This window comes from Cydia amplana, chromosome 2, assembly GCF_948474715.1.
Source record: "Cydia amplana chromosome 2, ilCydAmpl1.1, whole genome shotgun sequence".
Classification (NCBI taxonomy): Eukaryota; Metazoa; Arthropoda; class Insecta; order Lepidoptera; family Tortricidae; genus Cydia; species Cydia amplana.
Genome location: NC_086070.1, coordinates 22,784,800 through 22,796,359, shown reverse-complemented (window position 1 = coordinate 22,796,359; position 11,560 = coordinate 22,784,800). Strand labels below are relative to the sequence as shown.

Below are 11,560 nucleotides of genomic sequence, written 5' to 3'. Positions count from 1 at the left end.
GGCTAGTACCAATGAGTTTCTCGAAATGTTAGAGGAAGTTCATAAGTATGCCTATACCTATTAGGTGTGTTCAATTTGATGTGAAACCTTAGTCTAAACCAATATTATATTATCTAAGTAGGTACATATGGTGAAGTATTAAGATGTTTCATTCCACGTACCCGTCATCAACTCCAAATTTTGTAAACATTGTCGTTTTTCAGCTTGAATCGCCTCGTGCTGACTTTTTACAAGTGTAAAATTATTCGTCATGCGGAAAAGTAACTCCCGCACGCCGGTTTTGTAAGGTTTCACCATGTTTATTCCGTTCATCACAAAACACAATGAATATTTAAACGATTTTGACAAACACATACCATAGTGCATGACGTTTACTGACTGCTTAAAAAACATTGCCATATGTAGTTTTTTAATGACAGCGTTTTACACAAAAATAAAACGCTAATTAAATAACTTACCATATTCGGAACCTAAAGTAATATATTGAGAGTGGCAACACTGTAGTTAGTCGTATTGTCCTTTTCTAGCATATACGTCCATCTCTCTCCCACACCCCCACCACTTCAGGCAGTTGCGTTTGACAATTTTGACACTTAGAAATAAACGCAAATTACCTCATTGTCTCAAAATTATACATATTTACACCAGGCAGGATTAAAACTTTAGGTTCCGAATATGGTAAGTTATTTAATTAGCGTTTTATTTTTGTGTAAAACGCTGTCATTAAACAACTGTACCGATATTCGGAACCTAAAGTAATATATTGAGACGTGTTTGTTATCGCCTGGTGGTGGGAAGACGCCAAGCCAATGTGATTATACATGTACTTACATATTATGTATATGTAATATTATTATATTAGGAGTGTTTAATTAATTAATTAATTATGTAGTACACCCTTTATTTTAATACATGTGAGGAGAGAGGTATTTAGTAAAGCATACAATTTTATATGCCATTATATTATGATACTAACTTTCCATTTTATATACGTATTTAATGTAGGTACTTATAAATTTTCAACGAAAATAAGTGAGTCACCACAAGGGTGCTATAGTACTTAATTATATGTATGTGAGACTATGTAAAAGAAGATAAGTCAGTCTACTCTTCAGGGAGCATACAACATCTGTGATATGGAGTGATGTAATTAAAATATGAAAAGATAAAAATCATAAAGTACTCGAGTAGTTTTTATTTATAACTCCCAATTATTGACAAATTTGATAATAATTATCTAGTAAGGTAAGCAGTTGCAGGATATAACAAGGACAAGACCTTTCTTATTTCCAGAATCCCTCAGGATTAAGTAGACGAATATTTTAAATATTCGTTATATCACTATCACTACCCACAAAGTTAATATTGGGTAGGTACTTAATAAAATGTCATAGGGAATACTTTTAATGATTTTACTGAATTCTTTTAATGACTGTGAGCCAGTGTGAGCTATTTATTTGGTTATAGCTATAAAATTCATTTAATCGTTTGTACGCTTTACTAACGCGAACGCGAGCTAATGGACCTAAACAAACCTTACTTAAAATTGTGAAGGTTACTTTGAGAGCTTAAGCCATATCATAATACTCATGTGGGCACTAGTTACGACGCTTTTTGGTGCTCTTGGCGTTCAAATGGTAAATGTAGAATTGCCACAGAGCTTTATCAATGATATTTGTATAGGTGCAGCTCATTCTGCTTATATTCATGTTTAGCTATTATCAAGTGACCTTAATTGTACTCATTATTGTCTATATATGCAGTATGAGTAGTTTACCTTATCTGGTGCCTACTAGTAGACATAAACTTGATTGTTTCTGAACGCTAAAGTGGCTTAATTTATGTAAACCATTCATAGACATAGCTTAATTCTGAATATTCAGTCTTCTCTTTCCAGATTAAGAATAAGGTACTTAATTCGAAACCTTAGCTCATCGCATATTTGTTTTTAACCAAAATGAAAATTTGTGTTTATTTTGTGATTTTACATTATTTGCAATAACTGTGCGGAACCATGGGGTCCCCGACCTTTTGCCGGGCACCCGTGGGCCCAAAGCCAACAGCGCAGATGCCGTTTAAGAGGAACCTATTTTATCCAATGCTAGGGTCAACACTTTGTCGAATATATTTGATATTTATGTATATTTATCCTCCTTATGACCTAAGGGTAGGTAATTGTAACTTTTTGATATCAAATATACGCAGAATAGTCAATTATTTTGTATTCTGAAGTGCATATAATATTACTGGATTTGGGCCAGTGTGCTTTTGTATACTATATCTCTGGCCTACTATATAGGCTAGTCTATTAACATCCCGCCTCCTGGAAGGCAGTATACAGACTTCTTAGATATATTCACGGTAGTGCTAAGAGTGTGGACCTGGTTTTCCGACACTTGACTGCATGAGATTATTTTTTCAGGTCTCGAGCAAGAAGGGTGCCTAGATAGGTTGAGGTCCTCAACTTGTGGATTTGGTAGGAGCAAGACACAGACGGGGTGTAAATTAGTTAATCCACCATGTTTCAAGAGATTCATGTGCATTCATGCCTTCAGGTTACACTGTAGAGACAGACTAACACTTTGGCAGAGTTTTGCTAACATATAATAAATGATTGCATTTGTTTGGGTGTACAATTACATGTTCCACACCAAAAACATAATTATTTATATATTTCAATCTATTTTTGAAAGGTTTGCGTTTCAAAATAGCTTCGCCTTTTCGCAAGGCGTGCTCCTGTTCCCCTATTTTATTGTGCAAAGCGAACAGTATCACAATGCTATAATTTTGTATAAATTGAGAACTAGAGGGTCATGCCCTAGACGTGACCGCCCAGAAACTGTGCTAGAACCGTTCGTGCAAACCATTCAGTCACTATTTTTAAAAACCTTTTGTAGTGGGTACATTCCACGGTCTTAAATTTATTAAACGTGTAGTATCAAACTATGACAAGTCATGATAAGTGAAATAAGTGATAACAGTATCTGGTCCGTGCATAGAAGCACTTGCCCTTGAGGTTAGGGCATGGGTAGTTTATTATAAACTTAATCCGTGCATAGGAGCACTTATGATACAGGTGGTTTAAAACTTCCAGGGTCACAATACAGACACAAGGGTGTAAAATACATAATTCATAAACGCCCGTTAGGCCAGTTTTGTATATTTTATTTCAAACATGCTTGTGCAGCACCGCCAGCACATGATAATTTTCCTAATATACCATGGCAGTCAGGGATATAATAATTATGTAAAAAGGTAGGTAACCTTGGTCATGTCGTGTACATAGGTAGGTACTCGTAAACATGTTAACTGAAAGACAAGTGCTCTCCAGCCAAATGTAATTTATGCAACTGTGAGCTGCTCTTACATTGGGATCATATGTATTTATTTCTAGTCTGTCATATTGTAGCAGGCCTAGACTTCAAAGGTTTGTAGATGTTTATAGGGCCGTTAAACGGACCCTTTGTACACCTTGAGCAGGCTGTTTGTTTCACACCATGGGTAATATATATTGTAAACATAGCTTATTTCAGAATGGAATCGTAAGCTCTGTCGTGTCGTGAGCTTACCGAGCCTGATTTAATTAGAGTCCACAGATTGTATGGACCTTGGAGGATTGACCACTCCTTATTCTAATTATCAATATTCTGCCTGGGCTTATAGTCGAAATTAGGTGACTAAATCTCTTAGTATTATCTATGCCACCCAAGTTACGAGGCTTAGCGTCTCCAGACCACAATTTTATATTAGGGTGCAAAGATTTTTTCATCTTTAAAATAAAAATGAGTCGAGATAGGCCTGGAATCTTAGGTTTTTATTTTACCTATTATAATTTTAGAAATGTTATGTAAATGGAAAGCAGTTTTCACTTTTACCACAGTTAATTAGCCCAATTTCGGGTTTAGCCAATAGGGTGTTCGGGACCCTTGAAATAGATTGGTAAACAAAAATGAAAACTCTAATAACGAAGCCTTGCCTATTTCGACTGATTTTTAGCCAAAACATTATTTTAAACCATTTTTACTTTCTCTAAAAAGAGATATTTACAACTTAATCTTTGTAATATTTTTGTGATTGTGGTCTACTCGCACGCCTGTGTTATGACCATATCATTTATATTTCTGTGAATATGTCTGACGTGCCTTGCGCAGGCTTACATAGGTTATAATATCATCATCAATAACTTGACGTCAGTTTGTGAACGAATCAAAGATTCTTTTGGCACACCTTACGCAGGTGTAAACATGGCAGCCTTGCGCAGGTTTAGATAGGTACATAATATATTGGTTTCATCACAAATAACTTGACGTTAGTTTGTGAACGAATCAAAGATTCTTTTGGCACACCTTACGCAGGTGTAAACATGGCAGCCTTGCGCAGGTTTAGATAGGTACATAATATATTGGTTTCATCACAAATAACTTGACGTTAGTTTGTGAACGAATAAAAGATTCTCTTAGGCGCACCTTAGCAGGTGGAACCATAACAAACGTAAGTTTAAGAATAAGTATCATTCAAATCAAATACCCTGAGTTTATGGGTAATATTCCCTAAGTTGCGGGTTCCTTGCTCGACAAGGTGAAAGGCTTTACGCAGGCTTTAACAGGCACTTTTAGAAAGTGTCATTCACGGTGACGTACAGATTTGCCAAAACTAAACTTTAACTCTACAGTTAACTAATATAATTTGACAATATGAACCAAACCATGCGTCTTCGTCAATGAATCAATCTAAAGATTCCCGTATCGTTAATGCCCTTCCATGTCACAGGCTTCCGATTTTATTTGAAACGTTTAATTTAAGTGTACTATTTATGTAGGTAGGTAAGTAGGCTTAAGAATTGACCCTCTTGTATGTAGTTACGTATAGAATTAATAATCAAGTTATTCAAATTCAAAATAACACAAGCACATATAGCACCTACATGCAAGAGTTCTTTTCCTTAACCTTTAAAGCTGTAAGTACCTGCTAAGTTATATATTTAAGTAGGTACCTACCTACATAAATCAAAGATCTAGTTGGAGAGATATAAGTTGATAGATACAGAGTGAAATACTTCACGAATTCGCATGTCATTCTTGCGCAGAGCCATGCTAATCTCTCTCTATGTCTAGTCAGATTTAAGTTTATGTACTGCCGAAGTACTCACTTTCCACAAAAATAAATGCAATGTTTGCGATGTAGGTTTGTTCGTTACCTTGTGTCCCTTAGAGCGGAAATATCGTCGACTCCTATTCGGGTACACGTTATTTATCAGCAAGTTTATTACCAAAAAATTAATTTTGCAATATTCCTCCACACATCACCATTTAAGTATTATATAATTTCAACCGTTATTATACACACACAAAGATTTAAACTAAGAAGACTCGGAAGAGACTTAATAAAATTAAATTATAATGGTGACACGTGCACGCTTTACCAGCTCGATGTGTTTTCTACCATGTGATTTTAGTATTTTCATTGGCATAGCGACGGTGCGCGCAGGCAGCCTTTGAAAACACTTGCACATCACTATTCCGGATCATTTTTATTTGCTAGATAGTTTAACGGACAACTAAATTTAAATATTTATTTCGAACGGCAAAAGCCGTTAGAAACTGTTTTTCAATATAGTCAGCTAAACTGGGGTACAAATTCAAAAACTCACCAGCAGTTTAGCTTCACGACCTTCCAGATGGAAAAACAGCAAGCCAATGAGGTAATTTGCGTTTATTTCTAAGTGTCAAAATTGTCAAACGCAACTGCCTGAAGTGGTGGGGGTGTGGGAGAGAGATGGACGTATATGCTAGAAAAGGACAATACGACTAACTACAGTGTTGCCACTCTCAATATATTACTTTAGGTTCCGAATATCGGTACAGTTGTTTAATTCGATGTCAAATTATTGCGCTGCAGACTTTCTTTGGTTTGTCTCTAACATCAAACCCAAAAACTGTGTAGGAACTATTACACATTATTTTTTTTGACCTAACACATAATTATATTTAAGAAAAAAGTGACAAAATGGCTTCAACAAAATTGTTTCTACAGCCTAAATGAATATTTTAATTATAATGCCATTTAATTATTGAATGAATATTCCTATTACTTATATTATATGTGATTTAAATTTTAAATTTTACCTAATGACTTTATTTTGCAATACTTACTTTATTTTTTCTTGTTTCTGGAATTCTGATAATTGACATAATTTTGTATCTCCTTACTTTAAAATATTTGTGATTTAGATAAATTTAGATAAGTTTAGTTTAAGCAAACCTTCTTTGCATGCTTTGTTAAGCAGAATGTATTGGACATTTTTATATTGTAAGAACTTGTTTTGTGTACTACATTCTTGCAAATGAATAAATGATTAATGATTAATGATTAACTCTGGAGAGCTTCCATCCTAGTCCTTCCAAGATCGTAAATTTAAATTTAACATTGGCAATTGAACTGTCGTCATACAAAGTAAAAATGTACCTACACTGGATATTTAATTCATGGACTCTGTTACGATTGATAACCCTTTCAAGACCACCATCATATTGCTATCCTTTTCCAGCACGGCATCGGAATCTCAACAGCATAAGACTTTCCGGTCGGTGCTACATCTATTGTCAAGTAGCAGTACTGATAGTTCCGCTACTCGATGCTAGACGTAGACACTGAAATTAATAGTCTGAACTGATGTATGGAGTGAGCACTCTTGTCTTACTATATTTATCTATGATAGAACAGAAAAAATCGTTCTCGTAAAAAATTCAAAAATAAGACAAAATAATTCGGTCTGGATTAATGATATGATAAGGTCATACATAGACAAGAGGTTAATATCAACTTTGTAAAGATAACCACATGCGACAAATATTGATTATCCTAAATTAGAATTAGTTTATTTCCTTTGTTAATCTTGCCTCAATTGACCTCATTTTACAGGTGACGATAAGCAAAGCCACAATACTGGAGTGGCAGGACCGTCCTATAGCTCTGGTGGGAGGTTTCATCGCCAACTACTGCAAACGCCGCGCTTTGCTCCATGCCAGCCAATAACCCCCAATCCTGTAGCTCTGGTGGGAAGTTTCATTGCCAACTGCTGCTAGTGATTTTTCACCTCAGCAGCTCGAACAAGGGTAGTTTGCTACTTAAAAACAGTGAGCAAAATCGCATTTTGCTCACTGAGTGAGACAAAATGACATTCAAGTGACCTTAATATTCAAATGTCATTTCAACATGCGGGGTCTAATACAAGTTCGAAATACTTGGATTTTATTATCTCTGTCCCTTTCACGTCGTTAGCAAAAAGAAAGAGACAAAAAAAGTTCAAACGACATTCAACGGTATACTGACGGTTTATAATAGACCCCCGAATAACGTCAGAACGCATCGTTCCAAAACATATACGAGTATGAATTCTTAATAATTAATTAATGAAAATAAAGTTTAAGATTTGACAAAAACACTATATTTTACGTAATTTATTGTCAGATTAAAATAATGAACTCAAAAAATACACAGAATATCACGTAAAATAAATAATTATACTTTTAAGAATCTCTACTATAGTTTACAAATAGTAAGTATCCGCAATTCGGACCGTATCTTACAATGATTTTTTTTTACAAAAAAAAGTTGTCGCATGAAGTGTCAATCAATTGATGGTCGTTGCATGGTCGTTGTTTTCATATATTTCCTATTTAACTGAAATTTACTACGTTTTGTTTTTGCGTTTGATTGTGGCGATTAAACTTAATTGTTAGTATATCATAAGAGAACATGAGTGAATAGGTAAGTCATGAAGAACGATTACATCTTTCGGGTTGTCTAATATGTTCTCACTGTTGAGGTGAAAAGTTTTGTGAACTACACGAGATCAAAGTTATTTACATCTCGTGCGCTTTTGAGTCCCTTACTACGCTCAAGATTCTAAATTAGATTCACTCGCTACGCTCGTGAATCTACTATAGAATCTTTCGCTTGCACGGGACTCAAAATAAGCACTCGAAGAAATATCAAACTTTGATCTCTTGTTGTACAAATAACTATTTTTTCCTCAAAATGAGACATGACGTTTACATTCTAAAATAAATACGCTTAATTGAAATTCCTTGTATAATTGCATAAAAATTATATATTTTTAAGTATTTCATTATTTTATTTCAATGTATGTATTATTTTTAGTATTTTATGCAGATTTTAAATAAAAAATAGTCAAAATGTATCCGTTTTTTTATTGAAAACTTATTTCACAAAGTACAGAAATGCAAAAAATCCTTAAAAGGAACATAAAAAGCTTTTGCTACAAAATCAAATACATACAAATTATTAATAACCAAGTGTTAAGGATGTAGTTAAAATTCCCCACTTTGAGAGAAATATCTATATTCTGGCAATACAATATAGTGTGTGTTGCTGAGCGTAAAACACGAGCCTCGCACGCACACATCGATCGAGTTCCGGCCAAGTTTCGGCTTCACTTTTGACAGGTCAGCCGTATGGGGACTATCTGTCTATGCGTTATTCGTTTAAGGCTGTACTTATATTAGATACTTATTGTTTACCATCGCACACGTTGAAACAACAGTTAGGTTGGGACTTCAAATTCATGAAACACGACTAGTTCAGGGACGTGAGGGCATTTCCATAAAGGTTCTGATAGACTTGAGCATTCACTCGAACATCGACTAGGTATTCGTAGATTTTCAGAAAATTCGTGAATTGATTCGTCGCTCATTACAAGCGAACGCTCAAGTCTATTAGCACTCAAGCGCGAGCGCGAAAATGACAAGTCTGTGATTAGCACAAAACAAAAGCCGTAGATTCAAACCTCGGTTGTGCTGTATAGAGCAGAAAATAATATACTTATCTCGAGAAAAATGCAAAAAAATGACTTATAATTATGTCAGGAATGTCAGGATCCTTATCATACATAGACAAGAGGTAAACAAATGCAACAGGGTGGACAGAACATACACACTGACCAGCCACCAGAGACGGAAACTTTCACAACTTGCATAACTTTTCACATAAGATAATATCCAAATCTGTCACAATTTAATAAAAAGCTACTTTTGAATATAAAGAAAATCTTTAACTCCTGTTTAAAATAATTTCCCAGAAGTTTCCTTGAACCATGCCAACTTTTTGTACCTACATTTTCAGTAACTTGGAGTTGGGACATCTGTAATTTTGTGTTTACCTTTCACATCAGACCTAAAGCGGGCGACGTGTAGATAATTGATTGGGTACCTTTTCGCTCGAATGTATCCCGATTATTTATTCTACATCCCAGCTACATCCCGAGTTGATTGGTGACGTTTGTTTAGGTCCTAAACTTTAGGATGTTATTTATAGAACGAATTTGTTATATATTTGATTCGTAAATGTGATTATTTTTGGCTTGAGCGTGCACGTTAAGAAGAAGAAGAAGAAGATGTATTTATTGTCACAACACAACAGCGAATACATGACACACAATATAAAAAAAAAGAAGTTACTTAACCTATAAACATTAGGTATACCTATTATCTAAAAACTTAACCAAACTATTGTAACTTAATAACTAAACATTTGCTGTGACAAATGGTTTGGGCGTCAGCATAATGCTGCCAGCATCAACTCAGCATGAGTGACACTGCAGCGCTGTTTTTCAGCCCAGACCAGGTTACCAATTAAAACAAATTAAATTAGCTCCGTACTTAACATCTACACAACACAGATACAATATTTAGACTTAGCCACTAACGAAAAAAAGGCAAAATAAACTTTAGTGCATATAATTGAATAAATAACAAAGTGCTAAAATTTTGTAGACTACTCATCTATTATTCTATTTATTTATTTATTTTTCCTATTACATTCATGAATGCAAAATTACTCGATTGATGGAATCTAAAATACCTCTAAAATAAAAGATTTTTGGTGCTAGGTTGATCTGTTTGGTAGGTAAGACTGTCTCCCAATACTATTAATGTTATTCTTCTGATTGATGAACTGATTTCTAAAAATTTTATGTTACCCCATTCTGGGGATGTTTTATTTAAATTAACCCCGTACTGCAAGTAAAACTAATTCAGTAATTTTGAACTTTAATAGCTGTCAATAGAGTTGAATATTATATCCGCCGCATATTGGCTTCGTATGCGGTAAAGGGTTAAAAACAAGTAAAAATAATTACCTGTATAAAAGTGTGTTTTTAGTGTAGTATGTAAGTACAATTTTATTAACCTAGTTATAAGTAGCTGAGTAACAAATGTGGACTGTATATTGTCTGAATAAAGAAAATTATTATTATTATTCTCTTTATTTATTTATCTTCTCTAAGTTAGGTTATTTTATAACATGGATATAAAAATAAAATACAAAAACATTTACAAAAACAATACAAAATACTTATAAACATATTATAAAAAACCTAACCTAGGGTGCCGCCAGCAGCGGGGCAAGGCCCAAGCTGCCGGTGGTCAGGGCTGCAGAGAGAGGAACCGGCGGACTATCCAATTATTATTATTATTATTTTCTCTTTATTTATTTATGTTCTCTAAGTTAGGTTATTTTATAATATGGATATAAAAATAAAATACAAAAAAAATACAAAATACTTATAAACATATCAGAGTCAAACCGAGAAAAGTCTGCAGCGATTTTGATAGCCCACGCAGTGCAAGTGTTATTTACACGTCATAAATTCATAGAAGTTTGACGTTTAAAATGACACTTGCACTGCGTGGGCTATCAAAATCGCTGCAGACTTTTCTTGGTCTAACTATAGAGTTAGACCAAGGTTAGGTTTATAGAAAAAACCTAACCTAGGGTGCCGCCAGCAGCGGGGCAAGGCCCAAGCTGCCGGTGGTCAGGGCTGCAGAGAGAGGAACCGGCGGACTATCCGTGCCGTGTCCAAGATTACCGCCTTCTGCATCTGACCCTTGATCCAACCACCTAGCGAGAGTCTCTCAAGATGTTGGTCGAGACTCTTCGCTATTAGACCGTTCGCTGATAGAACTATCGGGACAATGATTGTCAAATCAACATCCTACATGGCGGTTATCTCGTGAGCCATGGGCTGGCCATTCTGGGGATGTTTTATTTAAATTAACCCCGTACTGCAAGTAAAACTAATTCAGTAATTTTGAACTTTAATAGCTGTCAATAGAGTTGAATATTATATCCGCCGCATATTGGCTTCGTATGCGGTAAAGGGTTAAAAACAAGTAAAAATAATTACCTGTATAAAAGTGTGTTTTTAGTGTAGTATGTAAGTACAATTTTATTAACCTAGTTATAAGTAGCTGAGTAACAAATGTGGACTGTATATTGTCTGAATAAAGAAAATTATTATTATTATTCTCTTTATTTATTTATCTTCTCTAAGTTAGGTTATTTTATAACATGGATATAAAAATAAAATACAAAAACATTTACAAAAACAATACAAAATACTTATAAACATATTATAAAAAACCTAACCTAGGGTGCCGCCAGCAGCGGGGCAAGGCCCAAGCTGCCGGTGGTCAGGGCTGCAGAGAGAGGAACCGGCGGACTATCCAATTATTATTATTATTATTTTCTCTTTATTTAT

At 34.7% G+C, this 11,560-nt stretch overlaps 1 non-coding gene across 1 annotated transcript; it reads right to left on the bottom strand.

The window, feature by feature from the left end:
- Positions 1-5,041: 5,041 nt before the first annotated feature.
- On the bottom strand, positions 5,042-5,145 carry LOC134662253 (U6 spliceosomal RNA). Its single transcript, XR_010098055.1, has one exon. It is a non-coding gene; the product is annotated as a U6 spliceosomal RNA (small nuclear RNA).
- Between the last annotated feature and the right edge of the window lie 6,415 nt (positions 5,146-11,560).